Raw genomic sequence first — 27751 nt, 5'->3', positions numbered from 1 at the left:
TATCAGCCGATGCAGACAAGCGGCTAACCTGTCCGGGCCCATCTTGATGAGTTCGGCTCCGATACCATCCTTGCCAGCGGCTTTGTTGTTCTTGAGCTGTTGAATGGCATCCTTAACTTCCCCCATCGTGGGAGCTGGTTGATTTCCGCTGTCCGCTGTGCTGACGTAGCCATCGCCTTCGCTGTCCTGACCTTCTGTGCCTGTGTTCTCTGCGCCATTCAGGTGTTCATCGTAGTGCTGCTTCCACCTTTCGATCACCTCGCGTCCGTCCGTCAAGATGCTCCCATCCTTATCCCGGCACATCTCAGCTCGCGGCACGAAGCCTTTGCGGGATGTGTTGAGCTTCTGATAGAACTTCCGCGTTTCCTGAGAACGGTACAGCAACTCCATCTCTTGGCATTCCACCTCTTCCAGGCGGCGCTTTTTGTCCCGGAATAGGCGGGTTTGCTGTTTCCGCTTCAGTCTGTATCGTTCCACGTTTTGCCGCGTACCATGCTGCAGCATTGCAGCCCGCGCTGCATTCTTCTCCTCTAAAACCTCCTGGCACTCCTCGTCGAACCAATCGTTTCTTGAACTCCGTTCCACATATCCGACAACGCTTTCGGCAGCGTCGTTAATGGCTGCTTTGACTGTCCTCCAGCAGTCCTCAAGAGGGGCCCTATCGAGCTCGCCCTCATCCGGCAACGCTGCCTCAAGATGCTGCGCGTACGCATTGGCGACATCCGGTTGTTTCAGCCGCTCGAGATTGTACCGGGGCGGGCGTCGGTACCGTACATTGTTGATGACGGATAGTTTTGGGCGCAGTTTCACCATCACCAGGTAGTGGTCGGAGTCAATGTTGGCGCCACGATAGGTTCTGACGTCGGTTATGTCGGAGAAGTGCCGTCCATCGATCAAAACGTGGTCGATTTGCGATTCTGTCTGCTGAGGTGATCTCCAGGTGTACCGATACGGGAGGCTGTGCTGGAAATAGGTGCTACGAATGGCCATGTTCTTGGAGGCGGCAAAATCTATCAGTCGTAGGCCGTTCTCGTTCGTCAGCCGGTGGGCGCTGAACTTTCCAATCGTCGGTCTGAACTCCTCCTCCTGGCCAACCTGAGCGTTTAAGTCTCCTATGATGATCTTGACGTCGTGGCTTGGGCAGCGGTCGTACTCGCGTTCGAGCTGCGCGTAAAATGCGTCCTTGTCATCATCAGTGCTTCCGGAGTGTGGGCTATGCACGTTGATTATGCTGAAGTTAAAGAATCGGCCTTTGATTCTTAACTTGCACATTCGTTCATTGATCGGCCACCACCCGATCACGCGCCTTTGCATATCACCCATCACTATGAAAGCTGTTCCCAGCTCGCGTGTGTTGCCGCAGCTCTGGTAGATGGTATGATTACCTCTAAACGTTCGCACCAATGCTCCTGTCCAGCACACCTCCTGCAGCGCTACGATGTCGAAACCGCGGGTCTTCAGTACATCGGAGAGTATGCGAGTACTTCCAATGAAGTTGAGAGATTTGCAGTTCCACGTACCGAGTTTCCAATCGCTAGTCCATTTTCGTCGCTGTGGTCTTTGCCGATTGTTCCGGTCCGTATTCTCTCGTTGACGTTCCTGTGCTGATGTGTTTTTACGGTTGGCTTGCAGGGCCTGACACCAACCCCCTAGATTTCCGGAGGGCCATAGTGCGCAGTTTAGCTTAGAGTCCTTCTCTGGCACTCGGACGATGATCAGCCGCCCTTGACATGGGGAACAGACGCTGTTGTGAGCCGCTCCTAACGTGGAGTACAGACGCTCCAGGTTTGCAAAAGCAAACCCCCCCTTCCCTGTCAGCATACGACCAAAGTTCCCACCGGGGGTTGGTTACCCGATCTTCCCCAAGGTTACTCGTACCCCGGCCAGTACCACGAGGAGGTAGGGATAGGAGTTGCTGGGCAAGAGGCTAAGGACCGCACAAAGGGGTCTATTTTATTCCTGCAGGTACGCGAGGTACCAATGGTACGCCATGCCCAGCCATTTACCGTGTTTAAGCTGAAAATAGTTGAGTGAAAATGACATAAAAATCTTGCAACTTCCATTTTCTCTTTGTTGTCCATCATTTTGTTGTATATTTTGACAGTTTATTGGATGGGTCAGTTGAAATGTCATCCAAAACACAACATTTCACAAATAAAGATAGATTGTGGCAAAACTGCATGAAAATCTGCTCAAAAAATGGAAAATCCAAGAGTGTCGGTATTACGCACAGTGTCGATTTTAACCCGATTACCCCTACCTACATTATCGATTGTATCTATTTTCGGATTTGATCCAATGTTGCCCTAATTTGCACACAATTCTCAGTTGACTTAACGACCAAATTTCTGTTAAAGATCTAATCAAGCTTCATCCAGAGACCACAACGGATCTTGCAAGGAAACTGCCAAAATTTGTCATGAAACTCAATAAGTTACTGCCAAGAATCTTGCCAGCAGAACTATGATCTAGTGATTTAGAAATAAATTCATCCAGGAGTTCTAAAAAATTGTCAAGAAATTTCTTCAGCGATACTTCCACACATCCTACAATGAATCCCAATTTCCCCAAGAAATTGATCCTGAAAGTACTTCAATTTTTTCCAGCGAAACCTTAACCATACCTTTGATTGATTTCTTTGGAATTTCTAACGAATCATGAATTGCTTTGAGATTTTTATACAAAGATGTTTCTTAAAACTTCTCCTAAAAATCATGTATGCAATCCTAACCGAAGTTTTCATAGATTTTGCATAGAAAAAAAAGAAAATTATAAAAAGGTTCCTCGAAGTACTCATCCAAGATGATACTTTTAGGAATTCTTTAAACATTTTTGAGATTTTTTTTCTCAGGCGTACTCTCAAACTTGTCCAGAAATAACAACTGGAATTTAACTTCACGATTTTTTTATCAAGGATCACTTCAAGAATTTCAATAACCAATAATGTTTTCCTTTTAATATTTACAAAATAATTTGCCTTATGTTTTCTTAATATATCTTCAGAGATTACTCAATAGGAGGCGATTTATTTTTCGAAAGTTCTCAAAATGAAAAATTCGTGTGTGTGAATTCAAATCACATAATAAAAGAAACCACAAAATTTTGACCAAAAATTTTGAGATTTGGAGGTGGCACAAGCGACTTGAAGGTCAATTTCCAAGTAATAAAATTTGACCTTCAGTTAATACTTCATAACTTTGTTATTTTCTAAACATTTTTTAAAATTTTGGCATCATTCTCTTCAAAATTAATTTGTGAAAAGTTTTTAGAACATTAATAAGATCCATAAATTTTTATATCAATTGGGTATTTAAAATGTGTGCAGTATAAAACAAGTAAAATGACGATCTAGAGGACGATTGAAAAAAATTATATCTTATTTTATATTTATATTTATAATTTATATATTTAAAATATATATATATATATTTCATATTTTTTTTTGTTGTTCCTTACTTATGTTTTATCTCCCCCTCGAACCTTCCAAGTGGTCTCGGCCATAAAAAAAAAATTAATATCTGTATCAGCCTAACTTAACTAATACTCAGCCGATTCCAAATCTGGTTATATGTTTTTTGTAGCTAGTTTAGTTGTTTTGAACTGTGTGTGCAACATTTAATTCAAAAATTGTTTTGACTTAGTTATTAGTTAGAACAACTAAAACAACATGAATTTTTAATAAACAAAAATCAAATTTCTTTAGAATGGTTATTTTGTTTTTGTGGGATATAACTTTTGTACTTCCCAGACAACCAGAAATCGCATAAAAGTTCACGTTATATCTCGTTTATTCATACTAATTACATCAAACCCGCAGAACACCATGGATGAAATCGTCAGTTTGATAAGTTTCCTCGCATAAAACAATGTTTCTCTGAGTTCATTTGTACATTTTGTTTCGTTCCGCGCACTTGCACAGAATAAGTCGAATCAATCCGTAGCAGCTGTCAAATCAACATTTGTTATCATAATTTGAGTCGCATAAGATCACAGGTTAGTTCGGTAGAATATTTCTACAATCGCATTGTATGTTATTATTCATCACATAATATATGCATATATATCGCCTCCACTTTTGTATGTAGAAAGCCTTTTCGCGACATCTTATATGTGAAATTTTGCACATACAAAGCCTCCAGGTGATTTCTTTATACGTACATTTTGGTTGTCTGGGTTTTTATCGGAAATTTATAAACCATTTCGTGAGTTTTACAGTGCATGTACACTCCCGTGCAAAAGTTTGGGTTCACCCCCTCAAAAACATACAAAAGTGTTCTGTCTACATCTCTGTGATTACACGTCCAATTGAAACTCTTTAAGCCGCATTCGAAAGGCAAAGAGTTATCCTTACTTCGTATGTATTTTTCCAAAAACATTTTTTGAATTTTGTATACTAAATTTCTTCTTAACCTAAACTTTTGCACGATACACCATACTGAGGAGTGAACCCAAACATTTGCACGATGACTTGACTGACTGTTTCATTAATTTTGAATACTTTTCAGATTTTTTCGCAAAAATTTCGTGGGGTCTCTTCAAAGAATATAAGTTTACGATTCTAATGACACTTTGATTTAAAATTTTGGTCGACCCAATGCTGAGGAAATTAGATATGACTATTCAGTGTGTTTTTTGAAAAATGTCACAACTTTAAGTAAAAATTTAGTATACAAAGTTCAAAGAATGTTTTTGGAAAAATACATACGAAGTAAGAATAACTCTTTGCCTTTCGAATGCGACTTAGAGAGTTTCAATTGGACGTGTAATCACAGAGATATGGACAGAACACTATTGCATGTTTTTTAGGGGGTGAACCCAAACTTATGCACGGGAGTGTATCTTCAATGAGCGCAAACATATTTGTAAAAAATGTTGCCCAGACCTTTTCAAATAAATTTTAATGAAAAAAATAGTTTTAGCGTAATTTAACGTTAAACCGACAAAAACTTGAAAAAAAATGATATTTTTAGTTAGAATTTCATAGTGAAGAGCTAGCCAAATATGTTAACATTCACGTTAATAAAGCAAAAAGAAAGTTAAAAATCCATGTTTTGAGCAGTTTTTGTTTAATAACTAAGTCAAACGATTTCTTGTCTATATGTGTTGGAAAAATATCAATTTATCTCTGAAATTATATTAAAAGATTTTAAATCAGTTAAGTATTCATGAATTCTTCATAACTTTATTGTTTTCTCATAAATTTAAAAGATTTTAGCGTAATTTACTTTAAAATTAAATTTATTAAAAGTTTGTGAAACATCAAGTTTATTATAAGTTAAACCTAGTCTTACATAAAAGCTCTTTTCTCTAAATTTACTCTTATTTTACAAAAAAAAAATCAACTTTATTGCTTAGTAAAATAAGGGAAAATTTGGAAAAAAAAAAGTGCTTTTAACCCGTATAGGCCTGAGTAAAAGCAAAAATACTAAAACCCTCACCGCTTAACAAGGATTCGTTATTCAAATATTTTTTTGTCAAACGGGTTCAAACGGATTCGGAAACGGATTCAAATATTTTTTTGTCAATATACTGGTACACATATCTAGTTTATAGAAGTGTCCAGAGAAACTCGGGAATATTCCTATGGCCGTTTTTACTCCAGTGGGTTACTGGGTGAAGTCAGGTAAAAAACATGGAACATGGAAAGTTATCTTTATTTGTTTCCAATGGCAATTTGTATTTACATTAATAATTAAGGTCTGATATTCAACATTATTAAAGAACGGTGCAATTTACAATGTACTCGATGTGAACACTCGGATTTAATGTCCTGAAGAACCGACTCTAGATCTAGAATTTTTTGGTACTAGACCGTTTTAATTCTCTAAAAGTAGAGATCAAACATAATAGTTCACTGAAATGTGTTCCCCTAAGCTTGGCATAGATGTTAAAATACAAATTGACCACTTTATCATAAATTTGAGGCGTCCCGGAGACCCGAAAATAATTATTTGTGGGATGAATCAAATGCAGGACACATGGTTATTCAATTCAATCGTTTCTCAAAAGGTCTACGCTGACGCGTTTTTCTTGAAACTTCTTGATATAGAGACTACATTAAAGCCGATTCCTGGAAATATCTGTGACTGGAAACTTGACTAACTCCAGGGGCCCAGTGGCACAAAACCCTAGTCACCCAACCTGACCCAGTGATCCACCGGAGCATTCCCAAGATCCTTTGACCACTTACTAGATATGTATGCCCGTATACTGACAAAAAATAATCGAAATTCTTTCACTCAGGCCTATACGGGTTAAGTGAGACTAGATTTAACTTATGATAAATATTATGTTCCACAAAATTTGAAAAAAAAAGTTAAATTAATTAAAAGCTTTAAATTTTGTTACAAAACAACAAAGTTATGAAGACTTAACTTTAGGTCATATATTATAAATTGAAAAATCTCTTTCAAGTCGCTAGCTCCAACCTCTAAATCTCAATGTTTTGGGCTCAAATTAAATGTGGTTTTCATTCACAAGAGCACACGAATTTATGGTTTTGAGAACTTTGATTGGCCGTCCGTGCTTGCTACTCCAGTATTGCCATATCAGCTGCACTTACACAAGGAATCAACCAGATGATTGCTTGAGACTAACATACACCCTCAGTGTATAAATGCTGGTGATCTTCTTTTTTTGCGTCTACGCCAGTTCAAGCCGGAAGGTATTGGGGTAAGATAACTGTTTTATGACAGAGAGGTTTGCTGGTTTGGTTAGGCAGTCTATGCGCCAGGCGTAAGAAAAGGCGTGCTATAATGATGGAAGAATGGAAGCGGTTTTTTCATGTCCGTCTCTGTTTCTATCAAATACTATGAACGAATACATTGAGTGTGATAAGTAATGGACGATAGAATCAAGTGAAAGATACCACTACAAAGTACAAGGAAAGGGACGGGCCTGGGACTGAATCCATGACCTTCTTGCTTATGAAGCAGAAGCGGTAGCCATTAGAACACCAACCCCTTCACGAATTTGTAGTTTTAAGAACTTCCAAAAAATAAGCCGCTTGTCAAGGCATTGGTTTGACAATTATTTCGGTTAATTCTCTTGGAACATTGACAATTCCTTCAATTTATTCTGGAACTCAACAAAACTTTGTTGAGCTATTCCACAAGGGATCGGCATAAAATCCTCTAGCAACATCGCCAGGAATGCTACATAGGATTGCTCCAGGAAGCTTGCAAAATATACCATAAACTTGGATTTTCGTTAAAAAAAATCCACGGATATTTCTTCCAAGTATTCTTAATTAGGTTGCTATTTCTGCAGGACTTTATCTGCCATATCAAGATCAATCTCAAGTTCAAACTTATTTCTTCATGACTTTTTCTATGGTGGTTCATTGAAGATTTTTTTTAAATCTTGGAATTCATCTTCAAGGTTTCGTAAACTCCAAAATATTATCTTTTGAAATAAAGATAATCAAAAGGCTTTGAATGTTTTCAGGACTATTCTCAACAGCGAAGAACACGCAGACAGAGTAATATCTTCTGTATCTTTGTTACATGTAAGATTGCCTCCATGAAATCAGAAGTAAAAGAATCAAACTGCACCTATTCTGTGGAAAAGCCAGCTGCACTATAATTTACTGAATCGCCAGAAGGCCAAACTCTACCGGTCTAATTAAAATTATATCACATAACTCTACAGTGCGTGCACCCGTGCCGTACCTGTAATCTAGCAATACACACATCTTTAACGAGGTAACTTCAGCTCGCGACACTAACTCAACTCTACTGATTTGCATCTTGATGTCGCTGGTACTGCAGAGACTACACACCTCGGGCAACTGGGCATTCACCAATGAGCCAATATCTCATCCGTGTACCGATCCAACCGTGTACTCCAACTCATATTACATTACACCAACTGGTTTCAAATGAAAGGGAATTGACGAGACGACGACGACGGCGTTACCCTATCATCAAAAGTAACCGTTTCGCCTTTGACTGGTCTGGGGCAAGATCTCGTCTTGGGATCTAGTGAGAAGGTGCGGATAAGGGTGGCCCTTCTGCTTTATTGCAGTCTCTTCTATATTAATTGGAGAATTCTCCAATCAATAGTAAAAGAAATTAAACGACTACAACGCCAGTATGGTCTAGAGCCGTCTTTCCCATATATTTCTTCCATACAAACTTCAAGCTTGTTTAGCACCCCGTCAGAGGTGAGGGATTTTGCAAAATCTTTTCATAGAAGCTTTCGAGCGTCGAATTAAACTAAGTTAGGATGTATAACTGAAAATGTTTGTGCTTTAATCATTATGACCCACCCTAGTGCGGATACTTTATTCATGCATCAGTCGGTGGACAGCCGCAAGCGTGCGAGTGTTCCGATCATGAAGTTTGATCTTAGCGTGATCGAAGCTAAGAGTAAGTCCGGGGGGGAGAGAAGGTCGCAAGGGCTTTGGAAGGACGCTCTCGGGGTAAAAGTACAAGGGCCACTGGCGGCACTTGACTATCTGGTAGCATGATAGGTATTAGTAAGTTGTAAAGAAAATTATTAGATCAAACCGGTCGACAAAGAGTACTTTGTAGTTGGGCATTGGCACTTAGACATGACTTTTGTACACTGTGAATGATTCGTTTTAGTGCGGTCCCAAATGAAACGTGATAATCCTACAATTTCAGTAAGACCGCTCGAACAGTTAAAGTTATAATGGCATAACAGCTAATATAAATGAACAGAGTGTGCCATTAGCAGTAGTAGTAGTAATAGCAGCGCAAGCGAAAGCCTTAAATTGAGCCTTTGAAATGGCGTGGAAAATGGCATACACAAAATCTCGTTTAGCAGGTTTTATGTTATCCCAATAAAAGCACTGGGTCAACTGATTGAAGCGTGTCAGTAGGAAGCGAAAGCAATCTCTTTAATACGGCGGTGGTGGCTGCGCACTTTTGCACTATATGGCTCTAAAATGCTCATATATCTCTATAGTTGGAATAGAGCCACCTACTTACTTAGAAGCCATCTCGCAGGCAGGGTCCGGAATGGACAGAGCGTTTTATGGTCCATTGCATCAATGCTAGGTTAATGGTAATCCTTTTAGGCTTGATCGTTATGTGGCGTTCATTGGCGTTAAGTACATTCATCCTCGTGAAAAAGTTAAGGATCATCTTTCAACCCTCAATAGGCTACCTCATGATGAATTGTGGTTCGTTTCAGACCCACTATTTCAACAAGCAGATAAGTTAGAAGGTTCCAAAGGCTGGTATTTACGGCAGATTTGTCTGTTAAGTAAGAGACTATGCCTAGCATGTCCGATTAGATCAAAAATAATAACACTGCGGAACAAGTTTTTGTCTCCAGCATCAAAATACCTCTATTTACTTAATTAAGCGCTGCTGAATCCATTGCCGTTCACAGAAATATCATAGCACGTCTAGTTTTTGAGATATTGGTTGTTGAAAATGCAAAAATTGACTATTTCAGCCAACTTGCATGCAAGTTTGCCAGCTTGTACGGCAATTTATTTACTTAATTTGTCACAGAATTCAAACTTTATGTGTATAACAATACTTATCATCAAAGTTTAAAATATTTTTGATGCGGAAAAGTTATTTTTTGATGGTTTAGAAAACTATTGTATTTTGCCATACAAGAGAAACGAAGAATTTCGTATGGAGACTGCAAGCATGTTGAAAAAGATAGGTTCAACCTAAATTTAATTGTAAAATTTCAACCAAAATATATCTAAAACGAAAGTTTAAGTCCATTTTTGCATGCTTGGTGGATAAGATTACAAAAAAGTTTGATAAAATATTCTTCAAATTTTAGGTAAACATCAATAAAACCAATGTTTTATACAACTTTGGCGACCTGTAGCTAAAAATTGGGACGTGCTGGGAAATTTCTGAGAACGGCATCAGATTCAGCAACCCCAAATCTACTAGACACATAATTTGATCCTTGAGACACGCAAAAATGTCATTTTTGTTGCGCTGTGTAATTCAACTACTAAAAAGAGCTAAATAGTTAGTACAGAAAACTATTAACTATTAATGTACAACGTACTCCTCTATGCTGTAAATAGAGTACTTTTCAGTGTTAGTTGTTGTTAGTTGCCTTTCATTTTTCGTTGGCGGAAGATACCGGCAGTAACCCTTCTGGGGCATCATTTTAAGAACAAATATCCTAAAAGGAATATTTACCTGAATTGTTGGATTTGAAACTATTGTGAACGTGGCAAAAATGTAGAAGATCGTTCTTCCGAAATGCACGCTTTATTCCAAGGGTAAAATGGGGTTTATGGACAAAAGGTCGGAAGACAAAACGTCGAAAGGACAAAAGATCGAAAGACAGAAGGTCGAAATGACAAAAGGTCGTAAACGATTTGTTGGTGGGAAATTTTTCCTTCTTTGAAAAAAAGAATTTCGACTTTTTTAATTTTTGTTCTTCGACCTCCTGTCGTGTATCATGTTGAAAATTGCATCGAAATGAGCAATCAGTTGAATGCTATAGACTAATTTACCGAACAACAAATCAAAGCAGCCCAGGCTTTTCACTTCAAGTGAGGATGCAAAGATTGCCTCTAATCGTGGTCGATTATCCAACATTTACCCGAATGATTTTTTCTCGAAGGTTTTTTTCCGAAAACCATTTTCTCGAATAAACTATTTACTTGAATGTACTGTTCACCGAAAGCTTTTTTCAAAGACATTTCCCAGATTTTGATCAATTATAATTACCCAATAATTTTCGGTATAACAGATTGAATTTAGTTACTTTGACTATCACTTCAAATTAATAGCTCTATTATGATCGATTTGAATCGAAAGACGACAGCCGAGCTTTTGCGGTTTCAGGAAAATTCATTATATTTTTAATTGGCAGGTCTGCTTTCAAACAAAGAATAAAGTATTTAATGCAACTAGGTACCTATACTAAGAAGCGCAATAAACATGTAAAAACATAGAGGGTAGTTTTTAAAGAATATTTAAGAGGTGAACAAATCTAATGCTTGATGACCTTTTTTTTTCTAAATGAAATCTGGCTGAACAACTGATTAAAACAGTTTGCCGAATTCAAAGGCGTGACTCAAAAACCACATCATTACACAGCGTAACATAAATGACATTTTGCGTGTCTCAAGAATCAAATTATGTGTCTCTAGTAGATTTGGGGTTGCTGAATTTGATGCCGTTCTCAGAAATGGTCCAGCCTGTCATGATTTTTAGCTATAGGATGCCAAAGTTGCATAAAACACTGGTTTTTGATGGTCACATAAAATTTAAAGTATGATATATCAATCTATTTTGAGATCTCATCCCCTAAGCATGCAAAATAGGACTTTAACTTTCATTTTAGATATAATTTGGTTGAAATTGAACGATTAAATTTAGATTCAATCGATTTTATCACCATGCTTGCAGTCTCCATGCAAATTTCTTCATTTCTCATACTTATATGGCAAATTACAATACTATTCGAAACTATCAAAATAACTTTTAAGCATCGAAAGTATTATGAACTTTGCTGATAATAGTTGTTCTACACGTGAAGTTTGAATTCTGTGACAAATTAAGCGAATAAATTGCCGTACAAGTTGGCAAACTTGCATGCAAGTTGACTGAAATAGTAAAATTTTGCATTTTCAACGATAAATATCTCAAAAACTAGACGTGCTATGATATTTTTTAAAACGGCAATGGATTGAGCATATCTTAATTTAGTAAATAGCAGTATTTTGGTGCTTGAGACAAAAACGTGTTCCGCAGTGTTATCTTCATCACATAAATAAGAACTTCGAGAGAATTAATGAGTCGATTAGTTTTATCGTGACGCATCTGAGAGTTGAGCACGTCGTGTATTCAGTAGGCTAGTATTCACCACAATTGCTGAAGCAGTTCAAATTGGTGCAAAATTTACTTATAAAATTGTTATCGGCTTACGTTTCTCTAGTGGATCCATTTTCTTAATATTTTGTATTGAAATGCCCGTTGTTTTTTTTTTCTTTAATATAAATAAACACATCATCGTTTAATTTTCTAACAGCTAATAACAATCAGTTATTACTGAAACTCATTTCATACATGGATTAAAACTCATAAGAGATCCAAACTTTTTTGCTTATCGTAATGATCGACTTGATGGGGAATGTGTAGAAGTTTCTGTTGAAACACAGCTTGATAAATATACTTCCATAGCTGCCGATTTGCCTTCTCAATGCACTGGGCAGCAAATTAATTTGCTTCAAAGTGACTTGCGAAAACTGACTCGCAATAAGTCAAAAACATGTGTCGTTGGTGGCTTTAAAGTTAAACATCGCTCATGGAATAATTCGTAAAGTAACGGCATGATGAGTGCTCTTCAGAATATTTCTCAATTCAGTACCCTGATAGGACTACTTGTTTTTCCTCTTCAGAAACCGTTCTGCGATTGATTTGGTTTTGATAGACACTGTTGTAGCCATATCGCTGCTCTGGACTCTGACTCTAAGACCCTTTGGAAATTATCTAAAATTTTAAAAAGCATCAGAAGCCAATTCCGACCTTGAAAGAGGAAAACAAATTATTACCAACTAATTGCGAAAAAGCTCAAAACTTGTAATGCAATTTTAAAAGCGCATAATCGTACTCACAAATTCAATTGAAAATCAAATTACTCAGGACTTCATTTTCAATCAAGAGAACGTTTTCAAAAATTCCTGGTAGACTGATTTGGAAGAAGTGATAACTATTATTCAAAAACTAAAAAATATGAGAGCTCCTAGCGATGATGGAATTTTTTACTTCCTCATCAAGAAAATTCCAGAATGTACCATGTCTCTTAGTTGATATATTTAACAAATGTTTTTAGTTGGCATGTTTTCCTGCCAAATAGAAAAATGCTAAGGTTGTCTTCTTCTTCTTCTTCTTCTTTCTGGCGTTACGTCCCAACTGGGACAGCAATTTTAAAATCAATAAAGGTTGTAGCAATTTTAAAATCAATTTAACAAAAATCCTGCAACAGTTTCTAGCTATCGTCCAATCAGCTTGTTTTCCTCTATCAGTAAGCTGTTTGAAAAAATCATTTTAAACAGAAAGATGGTCCACGTCAACGAAAATTCAATTTTAACAAATGAACAGTTCGGATTCCTACATGGACATTCGACCACTCATCAACTTTATCGTGTAACAAATTTGATCCGTTTCAACAAATCTAAAGGCTATTCTACTAATCTTGCTCTTCTGAACATATAAAACCATTTGACAATCTTTAAATTGAAGGCTTCTTTATACAATTAAAAAAGACGTTAATTTTCCAACATACATTGTTAGAATAAATCAAAGTTATCTGTCAAATCTTACACTTCAGGAGAATTATCAGAACTCCAAGTCTGAAAGACTTCCTATAAGAGCTGGTGTACCTCAAAGCAGCATTCTGGGGCCAATATTATACAACATTTTCACATCTGAACTACCTGAGTTACCTCAGGGATGTCAAAAATCTTTATTTGCGGTTGACACAAGCCCCTTCGCCAAAGAACGAAGCCTGCGTGTCATATGTAGTAGATTGCCAAAAAGTTAGGATATTTTTTCTTCATGCTTGCAAAAATGGAAGGTTTCACCTAATGCTTCTAAAACCCAAAGAATGAAATTCCCACATAAACCAAAAGCTCGTTATTTGAAACCTTCAAGTAAACAAGTTGTCACGATGAGAGTAGTTCCAATAAATTGGTCAGATTTATGGCCCAAACTAGATAAAAAAATTAAACTAAAATTGTTGCAATCTTTTATTGCCATGAATAATGCGTTATATATTTAGGTTAAGTTAGGTTAAGTTAATTCAAAGCATTGTTTTCTCTTATAATCAGATGAACTCAACTCACCTGTAAAAATTCTAAACTTTTATTGCAAATTAACTGTAATAAGTTGTTAGCAAAATGTTAGTTAAAGTTTAATTCAGTTAAACAAGTATGTTGTCGAACACAGAACATCTAGATATAATAAATGAAAGTAACGTTTGAAATTATACTAAAAGAGGAATTAAAAAACTTAAGGTACCCCGGGGCAAGTGAGAATCTGGGGTAAGTGGGACGTTTCGTCATAGCTCACTTAGGAAAAGTTTTTCATGGGGGTATTCTTCTAGAAAGTTGAAGATACAATGACAAGGAATGTATTAAGTACAAAACATATTGTTATTTTTATTACCATGGGGTTCATGTAACAGTTGTCAATTCAGCGCCATTTTCAACTTGCATGATAATTTGCGACACGTTTCACGTCTTGCATTGACTCGCAAAACATAAATGTGTTATAAATCGAATTTACATCAGCAAGCTACAACTTCAATTATTATTACAAGCTGATTACGATAAACCAGTATTTTGTTTTCATTTCATATGAAATTTTCGATGGTCTAACATACCCCAAAATATCTTTGTACGCGGGGTAAGTGGGAACTATCAAAACAAAAACCAGAATCAAAACTTTTCGTAGACGTTTTATACATTTTCCTAGAGAGTAGCACTAAAACATTCAAACAAATGATTTTTATCAAAAAAGATAAATCTAAAATTACTGAATTGCATTAGAAGGAGAAGAAATGTGTAATTCTTCTATATGTTTTTTATTAATTTTTTATTTTTGGAATACGACTTTAAAATTGAACAAACACAGAGATGAAATTTGAAATGCATCATGAAAAAGATCATTTTTCTATCTTATTTGAACTTTATTTGTTATTTCTACCAAATTTAGTAGTGACGGAAAACAATTCCACCCTATTAAGCGGTTGTCTACTATGCATATAAGTAATAACAAAACATATTTATAATTTCGGCAATTATTGATGGTTTATGTGCTAATTTGTAATTAACAACTTATACCGTGATGAATCAATACCCGGACGCTTAAGACGACAGGAGTTTTCAAATTCGTGTTTAAGTATGTTTTGTTGGAATTTTCTTGAAAATTTATTGTTCAACACATTTTTACAAACCAGAACTTCATGAAAGTGATAACATTTCCATTATTAAACATGATTTTCACAAGAAAATTGATAAAATATTGGTGCTTACCTTGTCCTTAAATCCGGACACTGGATGCATAAGATGTTTTTAAATCCGGACACTGTTACAGCTTGAAATATTTGAATATTGCTTATGAAAATCATTTCAAACTCACTTAAATATCACTCTACAATCAAATCGATGTACGTATTCCCCTCACGGTGTTGCAAATAATAGCAAGTAAGTGATAATAATGTTTTGGTTACCTGAACTGGATCATGTATAGCTCGAACTGAAGTATATGTGGCTTGAGTGTCAATAACGAAAGACATATGCGATATATCTTGCATTAAATCAAACCCTGATTACTCACACCGCTTTTCATGAATTATTTTTCAAATCTTCTCTTATTTTTCCATTAAAAAATTACTTTCATTTGTTAAAATAACGCCTTCCAAATCATGTCCGGATTTGGAAACACTGAATCGTAATCCCGGACAGTCTATTTACACACCATAAAACACAAATTGCCATAACACTCTTCAACAGTGAGGCTATTAAACATTCAAAAAAGCTTTCTGTAAACCATTATGTTCACAACACTGCATAAAAAATGTTTCACAAACTTTTTCTTCAACAAAACAAACGTCGTCATTTGGTTTGTGCGTCCATAGATTTTGAACTTGGCTTTATATAGACCGCGACGAAATGACGTCCAACAGGAACAACTAGTTTATTATTATTTTTATCAATTATTTGGCAATGGTAACTAGATTTAAAATAAAAGTACAATGATCTACAATATTAAAAGTAAAGAATATGAGTAATATCCAAATATATAAGTGTTGAAATCTAGCTTTAATTTATTAATATTGTTAGAGTGTCCGTATATTGGTACCGTCCGGATTTTGATTCATCACGGTAAATGATTTATTTTGAACATGTTTAATTCCTCTTCACGCTTTTATTGAGGTAGGTATTTTCAGTTAATATTAAATGCGAGGTGACATACTTTTAAATAAACGTTTTCTTCCTAAAGCGTTACGTATTTTATGGTTGATCCCTTATGTACATCAAAAATGTACTCGAAATTAAAAATATATGATTTATCAATCCTTTTATTGTAATGGTTGACTTACTGAAGTGGATTGACGCATGAAACTGGATGTGTCCCACTTGCCCCGTTTAGCGAGGTAACTGCGTCAAATGGCTCATTCTAAAACTTTCCTTCAAGGTTTCCACAATTTCGAAATTATTCGATCGGTTTCATGCACACACCAGCAAATATGTTGCCAAAATGTGATTGTGCTGTTGGATTTGAAAAATATTGACATTTGAAAATTTTATTGTACCATTTGATTGAACTACCGTTTTTTTAGTTCCCACTTGCCCCGCGGTACCTTAAACCAAGACATCGCAGAACAGCTAGTCCTAGAGGGTCATGCTGGTGCAACATCAACAAAGATAAGAAATAAGTCTACCCAAATTGGACCTGCCAATAGGTCAAGACGATAGCTGGCTGTCGTCCAGAATGGATTAGAATGGGTGGATCCTGGGTGCTCAATATTAAAAGTAGTGAGTAACAACATGCAACTCAAATTTAAAAGTAGTAGTAGTAGTAGTAGAAGTAGCGACTTCAAAACCTGCAACCCCATACATTGCAAGCAAGACCATTCCAAACATTGTATCGATAACACAGCGTAACAAAAATGACATGTTTGCGTGTCTCAAGAACCAAATTATGTGTCTCTAGTAGATTTGGGGCTGCTGAATCTGATGCCGTTCTCAGAAATGTTCCAGCACGTCACAATTTTTAGCTACAGGTCGCCAAAATTGTACAAAACACTGCTTTTATTAATGTTTACATGAAATTTAAAGTACAATTTATCATACTTTTTTGTAATCAAATCCACCAAACATGCAAAATAGAACATGAACTTTCATTTCAGACATAATTTGATTGAAATTGCGCGATTAAATTTCGATTAAACCTATTTTTTCAACATGCTTGCAGTCTCCATACAAAATTCTTCGTTTCTTCTATATGGCAAAATACAACAATTCTCTAAACCATCAAAAAATATTTTTTCCGTATCGAAAATAATACAAACTTTGATGATAAGTATTGTTATACACATAAAGTTTGAATTCAGTGGCAAATTAAGCCAATATATTACCTTACAAGCTGGGAAACTTGCATGCAAGTTGGCTGAAATAGTCGTTTTTTGCATTTTCAACAGTCAATATCTCAAAAACTGGACGTGCTATGATATTTCTGAAAACGGCAATGGATTCAGCAACCCTTAATTAAGTGAATAGCGGTATTTTGGTGCTGGAGACAAAAACGTGTTCCGCAGTGTAATATATGTTTATACGCTCAGAAACTCCAGTCGCCAACTCCCCCTTCCTTATCAGCTCCAATTCCATGTACCAAATCGAACCATATCTCTCGCTAACAGCAGACCGGTGACCAACCAAACCAGACCACCAAATCAGCGGAGCTGGTCCACAGTGTTGTAGATACATACCTGCGAGGACTGGTATTGCATCACATCCTGGGCCTGGTTCTGTCTCACCAGTCCAATGGTCCGGACTGAAAAAACAACCCGGCAAAACAACAGCTGACGAAAGTAAAAGTAGATTCGTTCGCGCCAGTGCGCACACTAGGGTGTCCCAAAAGTTTACTTTGTGAGAAAACATGGGGGCTCAACCTCCAAATGTTAGATAAATGTTTTTCAATGAGACTTTTTTATTGGGAGATCCCAGTTATTAACTGAGGATGTGCTCTTAAGAGGTCTAATCTGACAAGCAGGCTCTGTCCTAGTTGAAACGTATCGCCAGAAAAGAAGAAAACGATGAGGTTACCCATTGAGTTTTTTTTGAAAAAAAAAACGAGTTTAGCCCGATCCTCCAAGTGTTCTGACTAAGCAAACTTTTGGGACACCCTAGCGCACACACATTTGCGTGCAAATCGAGCCTCGTACGGTTACCTGGCAAGTGGAGCCCACGTAAAACGTTACAATTTAATCGATTCCCGTGTATGTGAGCGTTATAAGGCGATTATTATAAGCATAATGTCCCTGCAGTATCGATTGACACCACCGTACCCGGCTGGGACCCCATCAATGTGGGGTTGCGGGAACTCAGACCACATCATATCGCGCTTTATTAATCACCCATTTGGCATTTCGTTCCAACGCATCGCGCTCGCCGATCAGCAGCCTCATGATTTGACGAGAAAACCGTTAACGCCATATTGGCTTGGATGCAGATAACTAATTTGCAAGTTATAGTGCAAATGAAGAAGATATTCATATGTTTAACCGTTGCAGGAGTGCAAACGTTCGGTGGATGCAATAAATTATTTTGGATTAATATTGTCGTGACATTTGGAGTTTGTTGGCCTGGTTGGCACTTGGAAGAGTCGAGAGAAAAGAAAGTTAAAAGCTTTGAATACATAGTTTGATTTTCATTTTCGTTAAAAATTAAAAGATAACGAATAAAACGGGTCAGAATATGGGTCAATCCAAACGGAGAAATTGAGAAAAAGGGAAAATCATCTCACCAATCAAAGGAGTATAGGGCAAGTGTACCATTAGTGGTGCACCTAAGGGAAAACTGCTAAAACATGGTGATAAAACCATGAAATATATCATTTTAATGTATCATTTGATAGATCTAAAATCCTTCTATCACTCAAATGTATAAAAATCACGATTCATTTTAAATTTCCCTGCAAAAAGATTTACATCAATAATAGGAACACTGTTCCTTTAGTGGAGGTATGTTTAAAACCATTGATTTCTTATAGTAAACGCTCAAAAACATATTAGAAAAATGGTTATTATCTTTTTGTGTTGATTGAAATATTCCACAATTTGATCAAAAAATTTAAAAGTGATTTATAATAGTTTTTCCGGCAACTGAAAGAAACATATTTTGTGCAGTTCTGAAAAAAAATATAAAAAAAGGTTCATAAATACGAGGCGATTCCTGACTTTCTATAAAACTTACATGTTCTTCATGAACATAATGTTGAGTTAATCCTTCTACCGACAGCATCATTATTTTACCAGGCAAAAATATTTTATAAGCAATATTTTTTGTTTTTGACATGTTTCAACCGTTGTTTCTCTGTCCCCAAAGTTTCTTATCTTATAATCTGCGCCGTTTTTTGATCATTAATCACTTGGTGGTAATATTTCAATGTACCTACTTTGGGAGGACCAATACTCCACTTATAAAACTTCTTTGTTCGCAATTTTGTTATTAGTCAATATATCAAAAAGATTGAACTTACAAAACCAGGCATTGAGAAGCTTTGAAAAAAGTATTACGAAGCAGTTAGTTTGTCTGCAAATAATTTGAAAACCACAAAATTATGTTTATTGAACTCTTCCGCAAGAGTGGCTTCAGAAACATTAATGCTCATCACTCAAGAACGGTTTCATCAATTTTCTTCATTTTTGCACAACAGGCTCCTGTTCCCAGATGTTCAATGATCAAAATCAACACATATCAGTAGCGTAGCTAGGGGGGTGCGGTGAATGTGGTCCGCACCGGGCCCCGGGTTCTTAGGGACCCAAAATCATGATGAAAGTTTCTCATACCATTAGAAACTGAGTTCAAATGTACAGAGTCAAGAAAAATCAGGTTTGGGAGGAATTTTTAATTGGTCATGGGTAGGGCCCCCTTTATAATCCAGTATATTGATAAGGGTATCGTTTATTTTAACGCTATAGAACAACACTTTTTTATAGAACATCGTGGTTTTGGACTCAAAAGTACATTGTTCTGTTCTCAGTGCGCATCGTACCTTCGTGCTGTGCGTACATTCTCTCTACTCTTGGAAGTTTTTTAAAAACTGCCTAAAGCAATTAAACAGTACTTTTAAGTGCTACAAAAACAGTACTTTTTTTCTACTATTGATTTCTTTACCCGTGCTTTCGATTTTTCATTCTTCTTGGACACCGACTTGGGAAAAAAAAACTTCTTAGGAGGTCTCGTCTTCTTTCGTTTATTCACTAAACATGGTTGCAACTACAAACAGAAGGAAGAGTGAATCTCTGAATTCACAACTTTTTTCCAAAAAAGTGGGATTTGAAACTGTCGCTTTCTCCGGAATGCGAACTTTCTTCCAAGGGTGAAATGAATAATGTTGATAATTACATTGAAATAAGCAATCAGTTCGATGCTCTTCCGAACACCAAATGATAGCAGTCTCTAGCCCAGGCTTTTTGATTCAAGTGAGGAAGCAAAGAGTGCCGCCTATCGTGGTAAGTTGTTCTGGCAGGAGGCAGGCAGGAGATCTTGACCTCCATTAGGGAATCAAGGTATCCTTCCAAATCGCAAAGAAAGGAGACTGTCGCGGAAACTCTTAAAGATCGTGAACTTCTTCTCAAACATCTTGAAGAAAAGAAGCACAATTTTTTTACTTATGACGACAAAACTGAACGTTTGTTCAGAGTTGTCTTGAAAGGTCTCTCAAGCAGTGCTATAAACAATCGACAGTTTGCGTGACGTTCGTTTCGTTGCCATACTCAGCAGTCACAGCAAGAGCTTTAAAATGAACGTCGACAAGCACAAAAAAAGTGTCAATTGAATGTCGCCTGACACAATTCCATTTGCATAAATCATAAGTTTCGCATAGAATTCAGACATCGGATCATAAACAACATCAATAGTTTGATCTTGCCTATTATGTCGAATAATAGGTGAAAGCTACACAGAAACATACAAAACCGTAACGTTTCCTAGCGAAACTATCGTGGTGAGTGGCATTCAATTGAAATTTTTCTTCTCGACATTCGTTTGATAGCTCGTGTTGAGAATATTTAAGGGAAGCGCTACCGAATAACAACGAAAACGTGTCGACTACCGTGATTGCTTACAACACTGCTCTCAAGTGACTCAAGTCACCTGAAGAGATCAAAAATGGAATAAATGATTTACTTGGATTTTCCCCAGTCCAAGCAACCATTATGAAAAAGAGAACCCAATCTGGCATTGTTCGGAAAGTGCTTTCTCAAGAATATTATTTAATTCACTTCAACAAAAAAGATCTAAATAATATTAAAGCTTTCGAAAAAGCTAGACTTATATTCAATGCCCGTATGACATAGGAACATTTCCAGAAACCTGGAACAAATTACCAGAACCCCACTCAGTGCCGTCGGTGCCAAAAGTGGGGTCATGGTACAAAAAAATGCCGCATGGATGCTAAATGCATGATTAGCGCTAAGGACGTCTGTCCAGTGAAGGAAGATACCACCAAGTTTATATGCTCGAATTGCGGGGGCCATCATAAGTCAAATTTTTGGGATTTCCCTTCCCTTCATTCATAGGCGTATGAAACATTAACTGTTTTCGTCATTTGAAACTTTAGGTGTTTCAGTTGAAACACAGCTTGGTAAATATACTTTCATAGCTGCCTATTTGCCTTTTCAATGCTGGACAGCAAATTAATTTGCTCCAAACTGACTTGCAAAAATTGACTCGCAATAAGTCAATTTTTTTTTTGTTATTGTTGACTTTAATGCCAAACATCGGTCATGGAATAATTGACGGATTTCACGCCAACTCGACCCGCGATTGGCAGCACCCCTTCAAAATTCAATAAAACTTTCTGGATGTCAAAAGTAAGTGAATCTAAGATACTTTGCATATTTTGTTTTTTTTTTTCAAAATCGATCTAGACTAACATTTGGAAAGGGTCAAAGTATTTTTTTTACTTTTTTTATAAACCCGTTTAACTCAAAAACGATAAGACCTACCAAAAATGTGTTGTATGGGGGACTGTCGTGAAATTTCCTTAAGTTTTAGAAAAAAATATTGAAAAATTAAAAACATTTTCTACACTGAAAAAAATGTTTCAAGTCGATTTGAAAAAAACGGCCAGATTTTGATCATCCTTCAGATTTTTTTCATCTTTCAAAACCATAAAAATCTGTCGGATTGTCAGACGGAGTTGATTTTCTCATAAGCAGTATGGTGCGAGATCAATTGAATGTAATAAAAAAAAACTCTGTATAACTCCGTTTTATTTCTTTTAACTACTCTCAATGAAACAAATATAATCTATTTTGTGATTAAAACTCATTTATCACTTGAAAATATGATCATACTAGACTATTTAAAGCGAAATCGACTTTAAAGTTTTGAATCATTTTTTTTTTCAGTGTAGAAAATGTTTTTTATTTTTTCAATATTTTTTTTTAAACTTCAGGAAATTTCACGACAGTCCCCCATACAACACTTTTTGTAGGTCTTACCGTTTTTTGAGTTATACGGGTTTATAAAAATAAGTAAAAAAAACTTTGACCCCTTCCAAATATTAGTCTAGATCGATTCTGAAAAAAACAAAGTATGTAAAGTATCTTAGTTTTACATACATAGTCTTCACACCCAGAAAGTTTCATTGAAGTCCGTCAATTCTCAAAGTAATTCAAACGGCAGAATTTTATTTGATTTTATTACTGGGTTTCGGAACTACCGAAAAAGACAGTAAAATGAAAACTGTCGCCACGCGTAATTGAAAAGCAAATTTCACCATGTTTTATTTTGTATCGATATATGATATAAAAAGAAAGCTCTCTGCAAAATTTCAGTAAAAAATCTCTGTTTTTCGATTTTCGGCATTTTTTTAGTTTACTGACTTTTTCGGTAGTTCCAAAACCCAGTTATTCTTACCAAACAGATTGAGTGTGCATGCTGATTTTGATTCTGATCATGTCCCTGTTACATTTCAAATACCCATGAAGCGATTCTCAATCCTATCACTTTAAATTATTTTCGAGCCGACTATTGATTCTAATCTTGATGTAAACATTTCATTACAAACTAAACTTGATATTGACAATTCTCTTGAAACTTTAACAAATTCCATTGTTGAAGCCAAGAGCATTGCAATTCCAAAATGTGAAACCGTGATTATAGACGATGATCTTAAACTCTTAATCAGTCTTAAAAACGTGAGGAAAATTAGATGGCAGGATTTGCAGAATGAAATCAAGAAACGTTTTTCACAATAAAGAAACAAACATTTTGAAAATAAAGTTTCTCAATTGGATTCTGGTTCTAAGCCCTTTTGGAAATTATCTAAAATTATGAAAAAACCTCAGAAGCCATTACCGGCATTGGAATTGGAAAACAAATTATTACCAACTAATTGCAAAAAAAGCTCAAAAACTTGCTATGCAGTTTGAAAGCGCGAACAATTTTAATTTAGGACTTACTAGTCCAATTGAAAATAAAGTAACTCAGGACTTCGAAAATATTCTCAATCAAGAGAAAATTTTCAAAATTTCTTGGGAGCCTGATTTGGAAGAAGTGAGAACTATTTTTAATAAATTTAAAAATATGAAAGCTCCTAGCGATGATGGAATTTTCTACATCCTCATCGAGAAACTTCCAGAAAGTAGCTTATCATTCTTAGTTGATATATTTAACAAACGTTTTCAATTAGCCTATTTTCCTGACAAATTGAAAAATGCTAAGGTCATACCAATTTTAAAACCAGACAAAAATCTTGCAGAAGCTTCTAGCTATCGTCCAAACAGTTTGCTTTCCTCACTCAGTAAACTTTTTGAAAAGGTCATTTTGAACAGAATGATGGCCCACATCAACGAAAATTCAATTTTTGCCAATGAACAGTTCGGATTCCGCCATGGACATTCCACCACTCATCAACTTTTACTTGTAACAAATTTGATCCGTTCCAACAAATCTGAAGGCTATTCTACTGGTATTGCTCTTCTAGACATAGAAAAAGCATTCGACAGTGTTTGGCATGAAGGTTTGATCGTAAAATTAAAAACTTTAATTTTCCAACATACATTGTTAGAATTATTCGAAGTTATCTGTCAAATCGGAATCTATGACAAAAGGCGAATGACAAATGGTCGAAAGGACAGAAGGTCGAAAGACAAAAGGTCGAATACGTTTTTTCAAAGAAGGAAAAATTTCCCACCTAGCAAATCATTTTCAACCTTTTGTCCTTTCGACCATTTGTCTTTGGACCTTTTGTCCTTTCGATCTTTTGTTCATAAACTCCAGGTCTGAAAGACTTTCTGTAAGAGCTGGTGTCCCTCAAGGCATCAATATTATACAATATTTTAACATCTGACTTACCTGAGCTACCATGCCCACACAGTTACGGATCACCCACAGTGACGGATCACTTTGCCGTTCATTATTGGATAACTCGCTCAAAACATAAACATTGACGTAAAACATATTTATCCCATGTTTTACTATTTCTCTTCTACCATTTGTAATGTTAATCACAACATTCAACCGTTAAATAACGGTGTATTTGACAAATGTTTAGTTGGTACCACACAGCTATATGGTCGTTTTCTGTAAGAAGTGCCGTCAGCATTCATAAGCTCCCACAGGTGGTAAAATTCAAATGTAGCATTAAACATGCTCGTTCGTTTCGATTTAGTATGAATTCATTTTTGGAAAACATTTTTCTTTATTGTTGATTCTAAATACCAAATATTAGCACTTCTAACTAGTGATCCATAGTATGGAACAGGAAATGATTGTTTACCACGGTTATGGGCCACTTCCACAGAATGCAGATTTCTGCCATTTGAAGCAGTGGATTCGAAATTTTCAGACATTGCACTAAGGATCAAACTAATGAAACTTCAAGATTTGTAAATTTATTTTTTTAGCAGACAAAAATGGTTGAAAAACTTGGTGTGGAGCGAAAACAGTTCATGTCTCAGTTACTACAATGCAGTATCACAAAAAAGGGCATTTACCCATGTGTCCAGCTCTAACACTGCTATTTTGTGCAGTAATATGTGACACATTGTTAACTTTCGCCAAACCATGCAATACAGATGCATTGAGTTGAAAATCTCTTGATTTTGCGCACTGATCCGTAATATGCCACAATTTGATCCATAGAAATTATATTATGAAAATTGATCCATAATATGATTTTCACAAACCGATACAATTTTTAATTTTTATGCAATCCTATGTAAATATTACACTCAAAACAGTTTACTAACCGAAGTTCCAATTTGAAACGATTCAATTCGTGCTTTTAAATTACAATTTTACGTTTTCCATGTCGTTTTATTGCATTTCATAGGTTGGACTTCACACTATTTTATCCATAACTGTGGGGTCATGGTACCTTACGGATGTAAAAAACCCTTGTTTGCGGATCACACAGTCCTCTCCGCCAAAGGACAAAGTCTGCGTATCATATGTAGTCGATTGCAAAAAAGTTTGGATATATTTTCTTCATACGTGCAAAAATGGAAGAGATCTCCTAAAAACTCTACTAATAATATTCCCACATAAACCAAAAGCTCTTTATTTGAAAACTTCAAGTAGACATGTTGCCACGATGAGAGGAGTTCCAATAAATTGACCAAATAAAGTTAAATATCTAGATAGATAAAAAAATAACTTTCAAAAATCATGTTGAGGGTATTCAACAGAATCATTTATTCAAGCACTTATTAACAGAAATCGAAACTTTGTGTTAAGAACAAACTTTTGATGTTCAACCAAATTTTCAGGCATTCCATGTTGTATGCTGTACCAATATGGACTAGCTTTTGTAATACCAGAAAGAAAGCTGTGCAGAGAATTCAAATTAGAATTTAGAAATGATTCTGAAGCTCCCTCCCTGATATAGTACTAATTAGTGATCCTTTATAGAGAGATAAGCGAAAGTAAAATGGAATGATTTGGCAACAGACCAGCAGTGCTGATTTTGCTCGGCGTCGAGAATAATATTGTAACACGGACATGACTTCCTCATTGCTAAAAAGTGTATTTTGTTTCGTTATAGATCTTTGAGCTACATATCCAAACTAATAAACAGCCGAAAAAATCAACAACTAATAATCGCATTGACAAAAAATTAAAAAGAATAATATTTCATTTTTTTGCTTCATGCAAAATTACTTTTACCGAAATAATTTCAAGCGGATTACATTACTCTTCAAGAAAAGTTCAAAGCAAACATAACGCATGTTCGTTTGGCTCACACTTTGACAGCTCTCGCTGCTCGATTGGCTCACACTTTGACAGAAATGTCAGCTTCCGCGAATCTCTCTTATAAAGGATTACTAGTACTAATGAGTTACATAGAATATCCAATGTTGAAACATTAAAACAATAATTTTAGACAAAAACGTTGCAATCGTCTGCTGCCACTATAAATGTGTTAGGTTAAGTTTAGGTTAAGTTAAAAGAAGCGTTTTTTTTTTTCTTTTATAAACAGGTGAAATCAACTTACCTGTAAAAAATTCTGAACTGCTGAATCTTGAAATTCACTCTACAGTAGCCAAGCAAACCCATTACTAAGTGAAGTTTTCATATTTTTTCTTGTTAATAAGATGAATAAGCATTTGCCCTCAAAATTAGTGTGCATTATCTTTTGTTTTATAATAAAAGTACTGCCTGCAGCAGAGTTGTATGATCCAGTATTTTGGAATTTTATTAAACGTAATGCGATGCGACATAAGACGAAAAGGAAAAGCACAATTCAGATGTAATTTATTGGATACCCAATTTTCTTTCAACATCGGAAATCGCCAAATCGATAGGCGAAAAATGTTGCCACAAAAACACGAAATTATAACTAATTACTCACTTGCCAAAAACAACGGTCGTAAACTTCGCCTCGCTCTCTATCGATTCAGTCCTGAATGCAACCGGATGCACAAGCGCAAGTATCTTTAGCGTATAATCCACACTCGTCGCCTTTTTTTCTACTATTTCCAATCTCTTGAATTTCTCACTCGAGCGCGCAAACTTCTTTCCTTTCGCTTTCCTCAGGGTCACCGGGCAATTGCAATCTTTCACACACTTCTGCAGGTTTCCACTATCGCCTCTTCAACTCTCGATAGCGGGCACACTTCTCTTCGTTCGATTAGCTGGTTGATTTTCTTCGGAATGGACCAAACTATTAATTCCCACTACGAGGCTTGATCTAGCGAAATCGAAAAACCAATCAAGCATAAACGCTTTGTTCCGAGTATGAAATTTGGGAAATCGTAACCCTCGAATCGTCAAGATCAACCAAATACCTATAAGCGACAATCACCACTTCTGCTCTGGAAAACCTCCCAAATGGTTTCACTTCACTTATGCGCGCTAAGCGGCTTTGGTCGTTTGAATAAACTCACAAGATCACACTTTGCTTAATTTTTCAATTTTCCAATCATCAATCATCGGAGACTAGATGGGCGATGAGTTGTCGAATCGCGGGCTCTTCAAAATGCGGAGACGTTGTGTTCAAGTGTTGCATTCACCGAAACCAATTTGACAAAGCGCATTTGAAATCGATCCCTGTTTCGAATGGCTTTCCGCCACCACGCTGCTCTATAGGAAATTTCTGCGCGCGCCCAAGATTTCGAGGCTGCGAGGCGCTTAGTTTCAGGTTGAGACGTCCAATCGGTAGTGCGCGTAAAATTCGACTAACCTGTGCGGCCCAAAGCGCAACACGCTAGACGCCTCCTGCTGCTGCTGCTGCTGCTGCGTTCTGCGGGGTGTTGTTGCGCTCGAGTCAACTCACTTGGAGCTTGTTGGATTGGAGCACTTTCGTTGAACGAGTTGAAAGACTTAAAACCGATGGCTGCAACAAGGTGGAACTTGTATATCTGCGCTATTCGAGCGGAGCTGAGACAGGCGACAAACAACGACAATGATGTCGCTTTCCGATCTACATGCATTCGGACGCTGGAAATTCCTTTGGGTATTGAGCCTACCTTGCCATGCGACAAGCTCCGGCAACGTGTCCCTGTATCGATGCTTGTATCGCAACGGCTGCTACAAATCCCCATACTAAAT

General features: G+C 36.5%; 1 protein-coding gene across 3 annotated transcripts in view; it reads right to left on the bottom strand.

Moving 5' to 3' along the window:
* The window catches only part of LOC5566051 (mucin-5AC), a 207720-nt gene extending 180325 nt beyond the window's left edge, over window positions 1-27395 (bottom strand). Inside the window, exon 1 of one of the 3 annotated variants that reach the window (XM_021850087.1) lies at window positions 26553-27395. The gene's annotated coding sequence lies outside the window, so the exon portion shown is untranslated. The remainder of the gene's footprint in view (window positions 1-26552) is intronic. The other 2 variants (XM_021850088.1, XM_021850089.1) reach the window with 2 other exon arrangements.
* Window positions 27396-27751: the final 356 nt, after the last annotated feature.

Source organism: Aedes aegypti, chromosome 3 (genome assembly GCF_002204515.2).
Source record: "Aedes aegypti strain LVP_AGWG chromosome 3, AaegL5.0 Primary Assembly, whole genome shotgun sequence".
Lineage (NCBI taxonomy): Eukaryota > Metazoa > Arthropoda > Insecta > Diptera > Culicidae > Aedes > Aedes aegypti.
Note: the sequence above shows the minus strand (reverse complement) of the source record. Positions and strands in the feature narration are given on the sequence as shown.